This window comes from Syngnathoides biaculeatus, chromosome 20, assembly GCF_019802595.1.
Source record: "Syngnathoides biaculeatus isolate LvHL_M chromosome 20, ASM1980259v1, whole genome shotgun sequence".
In the NCBI taxonomy this organism is placed as follows: domain Eukaryota; kingdom Metazoa; phylum Chordata; class Actinopteri; order Syngnathiformes; family Syngnathidae; genus Syngnathoides; species Syngnathoides biaculeatus.
Window position 1 is genome coordinate 2,402,943 of NC_084659.1, and position 15,967 is coordinate 2,418,909.

General features: G+C 41.3%; 1 protein-coding gene across 1 annotated transcript in view; it reads right to left on the minus strand.

Moving 5' to 3' along the window:
* Positions 1-272: 272 nt before the first annotated feature.
* LOC133493633 (gastrula zinc finger protein XlCGF17.1-like) overlaps positions 273-15,967 on the minus strand; it is a 64,219-nt gene continuing 48,524 nt past the window's right edge. Inside the window, exon 6 of the transcript XR_009793067.1 lies at positions 273-320. The gene's annotated coding sequence lies outside the window, so the exon portion shown is untranslated. The remainder of the gene's footprint in view (positions 321-15,967) is intronic.

The window sequence follows — 15,967 nt, forward strand, 5'->3', positions numbered from 1 at the left end:
TGTCATATCACCTACTGACTGTTTATCATCATCATCATAATCATGACCATCTGTTTGTGATCTTTCACAACAATCTCCATCACCTGGGCTGTTCCTAATTGGAGGCTTTGCCCCTTGTCTCTCCTCACTGTGACCATCTTCACTCTTCAAATGGACACTAGTGGCTGGAATCTGGATGATTTCCTCCTGCTCTTCCACTTTAAAGTGAAGGACTTCTTCTTCCTCCTCTTTGATGTGTTGAACCTCTTCGCCCTCCTCTTCTTCCTTGATGTGACTGGACACTGACTGCTGCCAGGCTGGATCAAAATATTCACTGACGTCTGCATAAACAAAAGACAAACACAATGTGTTTAAATCTCATTTGTTCAGAATATTTACCTGCAACTCCAAAATGTAGAATAGGAAACAGGATGTTATTATGACTCTGTCACTTATAATTGTGGTAGATCCCCACGGAATTAGTGACGGATTAGAGACAGTGGCAATGAAGAGACAACAGGAAGCAGAGATGGAGGTGGCAGAAATGAAGATGTTGACATTCTTGCTCGGAGGGTTGGATAGGATTAAAAATTAGTTCATTAGCGGGACAGCCAAAGTTTGATATTTTGGAGACAAGGTTCAAAAGAGGAGACTTCGATGGTTTGGACATGTCCAAAGACGAGAGAGTGAGTATATTGGTAGAAGGGTGCTGAGGAGGAAGCTGTCGACAAAAGAGTGAGAGGAAGATCAAACAGAAGGTTCATGGATATTGTGAGTGAAAACATGAGGGCAGTTGGTGTTAGAAAGGAAGATGCAGGCGATAGGCTTAGGTAGAAAAAGATGACACGCTGTGGCGACCCCTAATAGGACAAGCCGAAAGGAAAAGACGACGACATCGTTCAAGTTGGTATGATACTGTACTTTCTATTACTATTATATTTTGTTGCACACTGACACAGCAGTACCCCAATCTGTTCAATTTAATAAGATGAAAAATAAAGAAATTATAAGGCCATTGCAGAATACTGATAGTTCCCATTTTTAAGAACAAAGGGGATGTTCAGAGCTGTGGGAACTATAGAGGAATAAAGTTGATGAGCCACACAATGAAGTTATGGGAAAGAGTAGTGGAGGCTAGACTCAGGACAGAAGTAAGTATCTGCGAGCAACAGTATGGTTTCATGCCTAGAAAGAGTACCACAGATGCATTATTTGCCTTGAGGATGCTCGTGGAAAAGTACAGAGAAGGTCAGAAGGAGCTACATTGTGTCTTTGTGGATCTAGAGAAAGCCTATGACAGAGTACCAAGAGAGGAACTGTGGTACTGCATGCGTAAGTCTGGTGTGGCAGAGAAGTATGTTAAAATAGTACAGGACATGTATGATGGCAGCAGAACAATGGTGAGGTGTGCCTTAGGTGTGACAGAGGAATTTAAGGTGGAGGTGGGACCGCATCAGGGATCAGCTCTGAGCCCCTTCTTGTTTGCAGTGGTAATGGATAGGCTGACAGATGAGGTTAGACTGGAATCCCCTTGGACCATGATGTTCGCAGATGATATTGTCATATGCAGTGAAAGCAGGGAGCACGCAGAGGAACAATTGGAAAGATGGAGACATGCACTGGAAAGGAGAGGAATGAAGATTAGCCAAAGTAAAACAGAATATATGTGCGTGAATGAGAAAAGTAGAGGGGGAAGAGTGAGGCTACAGGGAGAAGAGATAGCGAGGGTAGACTACTTCAAATACTTGGGGTCAACAATACAGAGCAATGGAGAGTGTGGTCAGGAAGTGAAGAAACGGGTCCAAGCAGGTTGGAACAGCTGGCGAAAGGTGTCTGGTGTGTTATGTGACAGAAGAGTGTCTGCTAGGATGAAGGGCAAAGTTTACAAAACAGTGGTGAGGCCGGCCATGATGTACGGATTAGAGACGGTGGCACTGAAGAAACAACAGGAAGCTGAACTGGAGGTGGCAGAAATGAAGATGTTGAGGTTCTCGCTCGGAGTGACCAGGTTGGATAGGATTAGAAATGAGCTCATTCGAGGGACAGCCAAAGCTGGATGTTTTGGAGACAAGATTCGAGAGAGCAGACTTCGATGGTTTGGACATGTTCAGAGGCGAGAGAGTGAGTATATTGGTAGAAGGATGCTGAGGATGGAGCTCCCAGGCAAAAGGGCGAGAGGAAGACCAAAGAGAAGGTTTATGGATGTGGTGAGGGAAGACATGAGGGCAGTTGGGGTTCGAGAGGAAGATGCAGGAGATAGGCTAAGATGGCAAAAGATGACACGCTGTGGCGACCCCTAACAGGACAAGCCGTAAGGAAAAGAAGAAGAACACTCTTTAAGATCTTTCATTCCTATGATCGCCATAAGAACTTGTCTCCCTTGTCAACAGACACTTTAATCATGTAATAGTTCTTTCTTTCCTTCATCTTAACCATTATCTCTGTGTAGCTCTGTTTTAGCTTTCGCACCTTCACTTTTACCCAAGAACAAAACTTCCTGTTTTGTCATGGAACTCAAACACATTTGGTCTTAGTGTTTTCAAAACAAAAGCACTCAAACACAGTAAAATCGAAACAAATCAACAACACTTACACTTCCACCAAATTGTGATTTTTGAACACAGCTTGATTTAGAATCATCTTTATTCGTCAAGTATTTGAAAAACACAAGGAATTTGCCTCTGATAGTTGGGGCTGCTCTAATACTACAGCAGAGAGTCAAATGACAATATTTCCGAGACATTAAGACCAATAAATAAATATATAAGTTGTTCTGCAATTGGCTGGCAACAATTTCAGGATGTACCCAGCTTACTGCTCGAAGTTAACTGGGCTAGGCTCCAGCACTCTTATGACCCTTGTGAGGATAAGCAGCTTAGAAAATGAATGGATGGATGAAAAAAAACTGAGCCATAAAAGGTTACCAGTAATGCCGGTATGTATATATAGTTTGGCAATTGTACAAATAGATACAAATTTCTCGAATAATGAGAGCAGGTTTTACTGAACAATAAAACATGCGTTGCAATGACCGTTGTGCAAAGGGCACTGAGACTTCATGAAAATGAATGCAGTTTAAAGGGATTTAGCAATGTGATCAATCAATGTCAATAGTGCAAATTTTGCAGATCCTCCTCAGTCAATTGTGCGAGTGATGCAGATGCTACTCAGGCATATGAGTGGCTCTTTTGAGCTGAGCTTTAACTTAAGCAGCCTCTAAAAGCAGAACTAAATTGTGACCTGGCCTTTCTACAGTGATTTTCTTTCTGCATTAATCATTTTTGGTTGAGATGTTGGTCTCGAAGTGTAACTTTGACCCTCCTCACAAATTCATCTATACTTGACGTGTCTCCACACTCACCTTGTCAGTGTTTCATCAATGCCGCTGACCATGTCACCTGTTTGAAGGTTTCTCTTAGGCATGTGCCACTATCATCCGACAGTTATGTTGTGGAAATATTCTTTCACCATTTGCCCCCAAACTGCTCATCCAGATATTGCTCTTGAAGCCATCTATTTCATCCATTTAGGTCTATCCATCCATCCATTTTCTAAGCCACGTATTCTCACAAGGGTCGCCGGAGTGCTCTGCCTATTCCAGCTATCTTTGGGCAGGAGGTGGTGCACACCCTGAACTGGTTACTAGCCAATCGCTCTGGTACAGAGAAGCAATCATTCCCACTCACAGTCACACCTAAAGGCAATCGCGAGTTTCCAATGAATCCATTTAAGGGAGTGGGGGGGGTGTTGTGTTTTCATGGTTATGAGGAGATTTGTAGAGAAAGGCATCAAACTAGATCATTGAGATTGTCTGTCACAAAAGGATGACCGTTTGCAATGGCTGCAGAATTATACAAGAAAGTGCAAATAGGGAGGTGTCATTGAGCTTTCCTGGTGAGAGGGACAGTGTCGCGTTGAGGACAATTCGTATGGTTCTAATCACACTTGCATTGCTGTGTTGCAAGAAAGGTTGTGAGTCTCTAACTTCCTGCATTCCATTTGTTTTGGCACTCACAAAATTGGTGCTTGGGCACTATTTAATTGTCTGACTGAGCCTCTAAATGCAATAGAGCAAGGGTCAGGAACCTTTTAGGCAGCGAGAGCCATAAATGCCATATATTTTCAAATGTAATTTCAAGAGAGCCATGCAATATTTTAAAAACTAAAGTGCATTTATGTAAGACCAACACTTTTAGAGTACAATAAGTGTCTGGATTCTTTTAAACAACATTGTTATGAATTTGCTCACCAATGATGACAAAAGTAATTCTTACTATTAATGCGACTTCTGGTGCTGCCCGGTTTTTGCTGATGGCTTTGTAGTCTGTTTCAGATGTCGTTGGATTAAGCTTCACACAGGCGTTGAGACTTCCATCCGTTAATTGTGAACGTAAATCAATTTGATTTGCCATCACGAGGTATGTGGCATGTCTTTTATTCGTTGGATTATCTTGTCTTTCTGCAAAGTTGTCAAAATGTTTATTGGCAACATCAAGCATGAATGCTTGGGCATCCTCCCCATCTGTGAATGGCTTTCCATTTCTCACAAGTGCAAAAGTACCAGCAAAGCTATCTGAATTCCATTCACCTTTTTGGGTCCAAACGTGGATTTGCTGCTGATTAACTTGGACTCTGTTATGTACCTCTGTACATACTTTCTTCTTGCAGTATGTGATGTGTTGGAAGTGGTGGTTTATATTTGAGCATTTCATTGTTGCAGTTTTGTCATTACTAATAAGACACAGCAGAACCTTCTCCACAAAGGCTGTCCAGTCTTGCCAAAAACTGCTCCTCATTTTTTTCTTTGAGGGACCTTCGTCAAAAGCGTTTCCATTATTAGTTGTTCTGACCCGATCAGCAATCGACCCTTCTGCGCCTGCGCAGATCAACTACCACAGCAAACTACAGCAACCCCGCTAGGACAAACTGTCTCTGCATCATTTGTGTTGCCTGCACAACAGAAATGTCAATACAATACAATACAATATGTCGTTATGAGGGCTCTGCGAGCCATATGCAACCATCAAAAGAGACAGTTATGGCTCACGGGCCATAGGTTCCTGACCACTGGCCTGGCTTAAGGAAAGCTGTTGCTGAATTTTGTAAGCCCTGTCGTACATGCCAAATTGTTGGTAAACCAAATCAGAAAATTCCTCCTACTCCTTTAAAACCTATACCAGCTTTAGAGGAATCTTTCAGTTGAGTTATCATTGACTCTTGGTCCCCTGCCAGAAAACCAGATCTGGTAATCAGTATCTGCTCACTATCATGTGTGGTTCTACCAGATTTCTTTTGGTGTTTCCTATCCGTAAGATTGTTGCTCTTGTGATTATCAAGGCTTTGATCACGTTTTTTACCTTAGTTAGGTTGCCAAAAGTTGTTCTTTCTGATCAGCGCTCAAATTTAATGTCCAAGGTATTTCAACAAGCGAAGCATCAGTTGGCCACAGAGCAGGTTAAGTCTAGTGCTTATCATCCAGAGTCCCGGGAAATGAGAGGAGTAGAGAGGTTTCACCAAACTTTGAAAAATATGATCAAGACTTATTGTTTTGAAACAGAAGGATTGGGATGGGGGTGGGCATTTGTTGTTGTTTGCTGTCAGGGAATTGATTCAGGAAAGTTTAGGATTTAGTCCCTTTGAGCTTGTTTTTGGTCACAATGTACGTGGGCCACGAAAGCATCTGAAAGAGCAATGGCTCAGTTCCAATCCTGAGATCAATCTTTTGGACTATGCTTCTACTTTTCGGAACAGGCTTTCAAAAGCTTGTGAGTTGGTCAGCCAAAACTTGAAAACTTCTCAAGCCTAAATGAAACAAAATTATGACAAAAAGTCAAAAGAAAGAAGTTTTATTCCTGGTGAAAAAGTGTTAGTCTTACTTCCCATACCTGGACAACTACTCAGAGCTAGATATCAAGGTCCATATCTGATAAACAAAAAGATTATCAAGACACTAGACACAAAAGGTTATGTCATGTGAACATGATGAAGAAATATAACAGAGTAGAAACCAAACAAGTCAGTTGTATTGCTACACTTCCCCAGTCATTGATAGTACTTTTGATGACGATGATATACATGTCAATGACAATGTTGATGGTCTGAGTGATAATTTTACACTAAGGTTGTGGAATTCTGAAGTGTTAGCTCCACTTGATGAGAAATTGACACATTTGTCTTATGAGACTTATGAGGTCGAGTTTGACTTTGCAAGGGTTCAATCTTGTGATCAAGCACATTAAAGTTAGAGACAATGTATGTGCTGATGCACTTTCCAGTTTAAAATTGCTGTGAATATTTGATGCAATATCTATATTTTGATAGATTTCAACATGTTTGAAGTGTTGCTTATTTAGTTACTGTATATTACAACAGAAAGTTTTTTTTTGCAACTTTCTTTTCCTTCATTCTTTCCACTATTTGTCATGACTTCTGACAAATGTGGAGCTTTTGTCTCGTCTTTGTCTTGCTTTTACTAAAGATCACAATGTCATCTGCAAACATCATGGTCCAAAGGGGATTCCAGTCGAACCTTATCTGTCAGCCGATCCATCACCAAAGCAAACAGGAAGGGGCTGTTCCCTCTACTCTGTCATGGGCTTTCTCTAGCTCCAAAAAGACACAATGTAGCTCTTTCTGACTTTTTCTGTACTTTACCACTAGCATCCTCAAGGCAAATATATGGTTGAAATGGTAAACAATATTAAATGTTAAATATTGTTCAAATCAATGGCAGTAAAAGTGGTGAGATGATTCTTTTTTTAGGAGTCATTCTTAAGAAGGGTTTTAAGGAGTTTATTGTACTCGGGAAATTGGTCATTTGATTTCCCATACTGAGAACATTTCCATTGCTTGTTGTCAGTATGACATGAAGAGTTTGTTTTCAAAACGAGACATGGGCATTTTTTTCAGATTTACGAAACTCGTGCCAAAATTATCCAGCTCCGAATGGATAATTTTGGCGCGGGTTTCGTAAATCTGAAAAAAATGCCTACGTCTTGTTTTGAAAACAAACTCTTCACATGTCATATCACATTCTGACTTTTTATTATCATCAGCAGCATGAGAAGAGCATGACTTCATGTCGTTACGACCCGAGTGGAGCTTCGAGGCCGTCTGCTATGATCTTCCACAATGCCTTAATTTGGAGTTTTTCATGAAGGCATTTGTGCTTGGGCCATGTTTTGCTTAAAGCAGGGGTCGGGAAACTTTTTGGCTGAGAGAGCCATAAATGGCAATTTTTTTTAAATGTAATTCCCAAAGAGCCATCCAATATTTTTAAAACTAAATACAAGTGTATTCGTGCATTTTATGTTAGACCAACACAACTAAGAGTACAATAAGTCTCAAAATTAATTTAAACATTATACTGTTGCTAACAAATGATAACAAAAGCACTTTTTACCATTAATGCAACTTCTTTGCTGATGGCTTAGTCGTCTGCTTCATATGACATTAAACCAAACGTCAGGCAACTTTTGAGACTTCCATCCGTTATTCATGATCGTAGGTTTGTGTTAATGTTTTTGTTTTTAAATGTGAGAAAGATTTTTCGTATGTGTAGGTATAACCAAACATTGTCAGTACAGCAATATTCACACACCGGAGTGTGTGCGTATGTGACGGGAAGTCCGCTCCGAGTTTTCCCAATCAGCTGGTCTGCAGGTTGATTTTTTTTCATTTGTCCCACTTATGTGCGCTTGCCAACAATGCTTGCCGACAGAGGAATGTCTTTATGTAAAAAAAATTCCAGTGGTGGCCACTCTGTTTTTGGACAGCACTCTGTCATTATAAACCACATTGATAGGCTGCGTAAGGACTGTAATATTTGTAATTATAGGTATACCACTGTAAGAGCAGAGGAGTGGGCGGCGCCAGGTACGCCAAAGAAAGAAGATACGTGTGGTGCCCAAAGGTTAAAAAAAAAAAAAAAAGACGGACATCTTTTCTTTTTTTGGCCACACATTCACGCGATCAACCAGGACTTCCTCACGATCGATGGACACGTTGAGCACCCCTGCTGTATACAGTATGTCGTTATGAAGGCTCTGCGAGCCATACACAATCACGAAAAGAGCCAGGTGTGGCTCGCCAGCCATAGGTAACCGACCCCTGGCTTTAAGTGTGGGCATTTTGTTTTTGGAAGATTTCCAATGGACAAAAAACATTTTATTTCTTTTTAAGAGAGCATTTGGATTTGATGTACAAGCAAATTGAGTCAGCTTTGTATTTCAAGTGTATTTTATTAAGGATCACATACACTACCACCAAAAGCCAAAGTTTCTTTTCAGTCTATTTGGACCAATTATTAATTTACTTGATCTTGACATGACTAAAACATTGGAAAAATTAATCCATGCTCAAGAAAATGACTACATTTTGGAGCAATTAGTAAATTAATTCCCATTTGAACACCCCCCATTTTCATCATCAAAATCCAACATTAAAAGCACTGGCACAGCAGAAGTGGGAAAAGGAATGTGCCATACTATGAATTAGTAATTTGAAATTAGCCATATTTTATATATTGTAGCTATCAGGTGGAACAAACAAAAGAACCCATAAATGTATGGATTGGGATGGATAAATGTAAAAAATGACAACACTGCAGGGTAAGTCTTACTTCCTTGAATGAATTCCTTGAATTCCTAGAAATGTGGCTTTATGTCCCAAAGAAATATATGCAGAAAGATCTACTCAAGGCTGACGAAAGAAATTCAGGATACGAAAGGAAAAAATTGCGCTGGATTCCACTCAACGTAGACATCCTATATATATGCATTGATTGGAGACTCCAAATTGCCCTTGAGGGTTTTTGCGACTGTTGTCTGTCTCCATGTGTCCTTCGATTGGCTGGCAACTAGTTTCTGGTGTACCCTACCTCCTGCCCAAAGCTAGCTGGAATAGGCTCCAGCACTCCCATGACCCTTGTGAGGATAAGAGGCTCGGAAAATGCACGGATATATAATATTTTAATTATTACCCCAATATTTTAGCTTTCATGGAACAGATAAGGTCAAATCAGATCAGCCCCATTTTGGGGACAAGAAACCTTTGTTATGGGTCAAAGATAGATACAATATAAGTTGGTACAAAGAATAGAGCTCGTGCACGTGACGTCTCAGTTTGCATGGCGACATAATGCCAGTCAAACCTAGCTGCTCTGCACTGCCGTTGAACCAGAGTAGATTTTTCTAATTGCCCGAGACTTGTGCTGTTGGTTGTCACAAAAGATGAGACAGATATTCAAAGAGATCATTCTATGGAATACCAGCTGAAAAGACCAAAAAATATTGATGGATTTCGGCAATTAAACATGATGGATGGTGCCCAACCAAAATACACATACGCCTGTGTTGCGATTGTTTCATATCAAGTAGGAATTATTCTTCTAAATCTCAAATTACCAAGAAGTATTTATAACGCCAAGTTGGCTCATTTGAGAACAATGCATATTTAAAAAAAGAAAATAAACAGTCTGTCGCAGCAGAGAGGTTTACGGAGGTTAACGTGTCTGCAATCGCTTCCGTGTATGTTCCGTGGACATGACTCTGTCCTCTTTTTTTTTTTAAATCATAGTTAATGAATGACAGTTTGTGTAAAACCAGGGATCATTTATTTAAATATTGGTATTTGTATTGAACACGAGCTGAAAAGATAGATGGATTCCAGCAAAGGTAAACATGTGGCCGAACACGCTTCCGTGTTGAAGAGCCATCTCCCTGTCACTGTTAGATTCATTGTTTTATCATGTATTTGTTTCTATTGTTCTCCTTCGGTATTGTTATCCTTCCAGGCGACTGTGTGACCTGGAGTGTGACCCAGCGACACCTTGAGGAGTGATGCACCCCCTTGCTGACTTCAAAGCAGATGCTCCTCAACATCATTGGTAGAAATGTTTACTTTAGTATTCGTCTTTATATTGGTATTGCCATCTGTTTCACCATTTGAATTTGTAACCTTTTGACCTGAGAAACCAACAAAAAGAGGGACACCGGTAAGGCTGACTCAAAACAGGTGTTGGAGTTGCAGCTGGTCAGCCAAACCCGTTTCTCCCCATACGGGCAAAATTGAAGACCTCTTCTGTCTCTTCATTTGCATATGTAGTCCAGCGGTTGGGTTTAAACCTGACAGTCACTATGTGGGATTTATTCCTGATTGAGAACAAATTCAGCAACGAAGTATTTAAGTATTTAAGACTTTTATATGCTTTCGAACTCTTCTGTGTAAATCTCGACGACTTACTCACCAGATCCATGTGTATATCCAGTTGTCCAAGACAAGCGGAATCGATTTAACAGTCCAATTTCTTAGCGGCGAAAACATTGACTTCGGCATTAAAAATGGATCCTCTATGCCAAGTGTCTCTAATTTTTCCATGTACTTTCATTTATTATCACCTTCTAAATGTTTAATGGTATTGGACAAAACTCTGGGTGTCGTGCTATCATACATATTTTCGTTGCGTTGCATATGGCGGCGTAAATAAAAATCACAAATTTTATAACGTAGGCGCATTCCCTCTTTACACACCTACCTATTATTTGGACACCCACAAAGCTCTTGTCCTTTGCACCTGTACCTCTATTCCATGTTTATCTAATTTTTCCATGTACCTTCATTTATTTTTACCTCCGAAATATCTAACGGGATCGGATAAGACTCTGGGTATCGCGCTATAAGAGATTTTCGTGTCATCTCCAACCAACTGAGCATTGAACAATGTTTTGTTCGACTGGCAATATGGCGACGTAAACAAAAGTCACGTGTTTTTGTGACGTAGGTGCACAAGCTCTGTACAATAATGTTGATTGTCAGTCAATCACAGAAACTACTTTCATTTTATACATTGGTCATGGCATTTCCTACAGGAACACTTGTGTGTCTGAGCCTGATACTTAGAAGAGAATCTTTGGTCGCACCTGAGCAGGAAAAAGGTTTCTCTAGAGTTTGTGTTCTTGTGTGTGTTTTTAAAACGTGCTTATGAGTGGTAATGGATAGGCTGACAGATGAGGTTAGACTGGAATCCCCTTGGACCATGATGTTCGCAGATATTGTGATCTGCAGTGAAAGCAGGGAGCAGGTGGAGGAACAATTAGAAAGATGGAGGCCTGCACTGGAAAGGAGAGGAATGAAGATTAGTCAAAGTAAAACAGAGTATATGTGGGTGAATGAGAGGGGGGAGTGGCATGAGTGAGACTCCAGGGAGAAGAGATAGCGAGTGTGGATGACTTCAAATATTTGGGGTCAACAATCCAGAGCAACAGTGACTGTGGCAAGGAAGTGAAGAAACGGGTCAAAGCAGGTTGGAACAGCTGGTGGAAGGTGTCTGATGTGTTATGTGACAGAAGAGTCTCTGCTAAGATGAAGGGCAAAGTTTACAAAACAGAGGTGAGGCTGGCCATGATGTACGGATTAGAGACAGTGGCAATGAAGAGACAACAGGAAGCAGAGATGGAGGTGGCAGAAATGAAGATGTTGAGATTCTTGCTCGGAGGGTTGGATAGGATTAGAAATTAGTTAATTAGCGGGACAGCCAAAGTTTGATGTTTTGGAGACAAGGTTCAAAAGAGCAGACTTCGATGGTTTTGACATATCCAAAGGCGAGAGAGTGAGTATATTGGTAGAAGGGTGCTGAGGATGAAGCAGAACTGGAGATGGCACAAATTAAGATGTTGAGGTTCTCGCTAGGAGTGAGCAGGTTGGATAGGATTAGAAATGATCTTAGAAGGGTGCTGAGGATGGAGCTGCCAGGCAAAAAGGCGAGATGAAGACCAAAGAGAAGGTTGATGAATGTTGTGAAGGAAGACATGAGGGCAGTTGGTGTTAGAGAACTTATACAATAAACAATGAACAATAAAATGGACTGATTCCGAATCCATCCTATTTCTGACATGCTTATCCTCACAAAGGTCGCGGGAGTCCTGGAACCTATCCCAGCAGTTTTCGTGTATTAGTTTTACAGGAGTATTTTCTAATTTTACATATTATTTCACCCCTGCAATTGGCTGGCAACCAGTTAGGGTGTACCCTGCCTCCTGCCCGATGACAACTGGGATTGGCTCCAGCACTCCCACAACCCTCGTGAGGATAAGCCGCTCAGAAAATGGATGGATGGATTACTTATTTGACCTATTTCTATAAATATTGACAGCATACTTTTATTCCAATTACCATTGCAACATGTTCAAAATATAGAATTGAATGCATTTTACAATGGCACCAAGTTGAGAATTATGTTGAAGTTATAAATGGTGTGGCCCTCTGACACAATTCAGGTTTTTCACGTCCCCTTGCAAAGATCAATTGCTCACCCTGGCTGAATCTAAGCAGCCTTGAAAAGGAGACCTAACTTTTCAACTGGGCGCCCTACTACAGACATTTTGTTCTCGCGTTTACCCTTTTGGTCGAGATTTTTGTCTTCAAAACTGAGTCCACCATATATATATATATATATATGTGTGTGTGTGTGTGAGTCCATTTTCCAAGCCACTTATCCTCACAAGGGTCGTGGGAGTGCCTCTCCCAGCAGACTTCAGCCGAATGGCGGACGACACCCTGAATTGGTTGTCAGTCGAAAGACAGGAGATTAATAATGTTCTGTAAAATGCAGTCACTGTTATTTGACGGGCACGTTCGAGCCCGCAAGCCTTTGCACTTGCAAATCTTCACAGTCGAGCACGAAAAATCACACGCGTGAAATTTGTTACAAGTAGAAATGCAGAGCTATTGAAAGACATCGCTTATTTTATGAAGTCTCAACATTAATTTACGTGTTTATTTCATAAACGTTGTTAACAAAGCAATCAGTATTCACCCGGAAATAGGAAATGCAAGTTAACTGTGCAAAGCATGTTCAGACATGATGCAAAAGCGCAAGTTCAGAACTTCTTCACGTACTGCGAGCACATTTACGTTGAAAGTCATCAACATCATGAGCCATGTCAAAGGAAATCCAGTTACACTGAAAACATTTCTGCGATATACAGTGAAGAAAATAAGTATTTGAAAACCCTGCTATATTGCAAGTTCTCCCACTTAGAAATCATGGAGGCGTCTGAAATTTTCATCGTAGTTGTGTGTCCACTGTGAGAGAGATAATCTAAAAAGAAGAATCCAGATGGACAACACGACAGGACTTGGTCAATGATCTGAAAAGAGCTAGGACCACCGTTTCCAATGTGACTGTTGGTAATACACCAAGATGTCATGATTTGAAATCATGCATGGAATGGAAGGTTCCCCTGCATAAACCAGCACACGTCAAAGTCCGTCTTAAGGTTGCCAATGACCATTTGGATGATACAGAGGAGTCATGGGAGAAAGTTTTGTGGTCAGATGAGACCAAAATTGAACTTTTTGGTCATAAATCCACTCACCGTGTTTGGAGGAAGACGAATGATGTGTTCCATCCCAAGAACACCATCTCTACTGTGAAGCATGGGGGTGGTAGCATCATGACCTACGTGCGCGAATGTGACATTCCAAACCCTCGATTACATGGGACACCATTATGCCCAGCGCTTATTTCTTGGCTTTATCCTCATCTGATGAAGAAGTTGCAGTATCGGTTGATCGGGAAGACGGAGGAATACTTCTATACAGATTTGAACCTGTGGCTGTAAATATTCGGATGGTTCTTCGGGCAGAATGACGCGGAGTCTGACTACTCGGAGGCCTACACGCGACATAAGTGTGTAAACAAAGGCCCCTGGGAGCTCCAGGCCGGCAGCCGCGAATGGTTCTTCGGACAGGAATGACGCGGAGTCAGATGAGCGAGCTATGTTGGTGGGCCGCGAGTCGAGCTTTCAGGCTGCGAAGGCCGTTAGCCCTGGACGCCGAAGCTAGGCCAAAGGCCTCCGCCGCTGCCGAAGGCGGGCTACGAGCTCCAGCGGCGGGCCGCGAGCCGGGCTTCCACGTCCGGGGAGGCCGTTAGCCAAGCTTCAGTGCCGGCGGAGGCCTTTAGCCTAGCGTCGGCATCCGGGGCTAACAGCCTTCGCCCCCTGGAAGCTCGGCGCCGGAGCTTGCGTGTCAGACTCCGCGTCATTCCCGTCTGAAGAAACATCCGCGGCTGCCAGCCCGGAGCTCCGGGGCCTTTGTTTACACACTTATGTACCGCGCGTAGGCCTCAGAGTAGCTAAGAGTAACTCCGCATCATTCCATCCGAATATTCAACATTTACAGCCAGAGGTTCAAATCTGTATGGAAGTATTCCCTCGTCTTCCCGATCAACCGATACTACTATTTCTTCATCAGATGAGGATAAATCCAAGAAATCAGAGCTGGGCATGATGGGGTGCCATGTAATCGAGAGATTCTGCGCACGTAGGTCATGTGACTCGCGAAAATGGCAGCGCCCCTGAAAATTCGTAATTGGCGATAAAAATCTTCTCAAAATACTATTAAATGAGAGAGGATTTAACATCACATTGTCAAAATAGGGTACATATTACATGCCCAATTGTTCATGCAAAGCACTAGATTTCCAGTTTAAGGAGAGCATGACCGCGGCCATGTATTGTGAGATTTTGGAGAACAACCTCTTTCCCTCGGTCAGAGCATAGAAGATGGGTCGTGGCTGGGTCTTTCAGGATGACAATGACCCGAAGCACACAGCCAGGAAAACCAAGGAGTGGCTCCGTAAGAAGCATATCAAGGTTCTGGTGTGGTCTAGCCAGTCTCCAGACCTAAACCCAATCGAAAATCTTTGGAGGGAGCTGAAGCAACCACCAACGCAGATTATGTTGAACTAAACTTTCAGCATTTTCAAAACATTGTGGGTATAGACCGTTCGTGTTTATTCCTTAACAGGCCAGTGCATTTAACTTTTCTTCAGATTGTTTGTCAGAGCAAGAATTTTTATTGGTGAAAAATTTTATATACTGTTTTATATCTTCTACTAATCCATTGAAATTGGAAATTATTATTTCTGAGTTTGAAATTTTTGTTTTCTACTTTAGTTATGTATTTATTTTATTTTAAAATTTACAGTTATGTTATAACAATCTGTAAACAAGAAGTTTTAAAATGTTATTTTTCCCAATTTAGTAATATACCGGTATCTATTTTTTTATTTTAATTTGCTGTTATATTAATCTGTTAATATGAAAAATCCTCCGAGTCATCGACATCACATAAGTATCATTGGACTAGCAGTATCATGTATGACTTATCCATTTTATTTAGTTTGGAATTTATAAGTGTTTATTATAAGTGATGTACAAATAATGAACTTATTTGTTCTGAACTCCCAAATGTCATTTTATGCATAGCCATATCAGTCACTGTGATTTGACGGGCCCATACGCGCCATCGCACTTGCAAATATGCACAGTTGAGCACAAAAAATTACAGTGTAAAATTTGTTACGAGTAGAAATACATACACATTGAAAGACGTCATATTTTGTGTAGTCCTGACCAATGGTGCCTCTAAGATGCGCCTCTGCACAGTTGCTCACTTGTCGCACACTCTCAGCCTATTTCTACTTCCTAGTTTACCTGACACCACCACTCTCCACACTTAAAGGGGTCGAGTCATAATTACAAACAACACACACCTGCAAGTTTATATCTGCGGGCATGACTGGTGGACCACACCCGTACATTCTTCAAATGTGAGTGACTGAAAATGCATCATCAAACGAGACCCATAAATAAGAATATCATTCAAATTAGAATGCATGCAACAAATGAACCAACCTGCTCTGCGTAAGACAATTCGAGGCTGTAGATTGAACACAGCGTCCAGTAGTTGACATTGTGGCTCCTCCTCCTTTTTTGGTCCATAAACATCTATCTTGTACTCTCCTGTCGTTTTTGCACACATTTTCACATGATGATCCCAACACTTTCTGCACTCGACACAATTTGCACCGCATAATCCAAGAGAAAATTGGACATCTTAATTATTTCAAGAAATACATTTAGACATTTTGTGTGAAAATGGCAAAGCACTAAAGTCAACAAAAGGAAACAGTAAAACTTGTAAT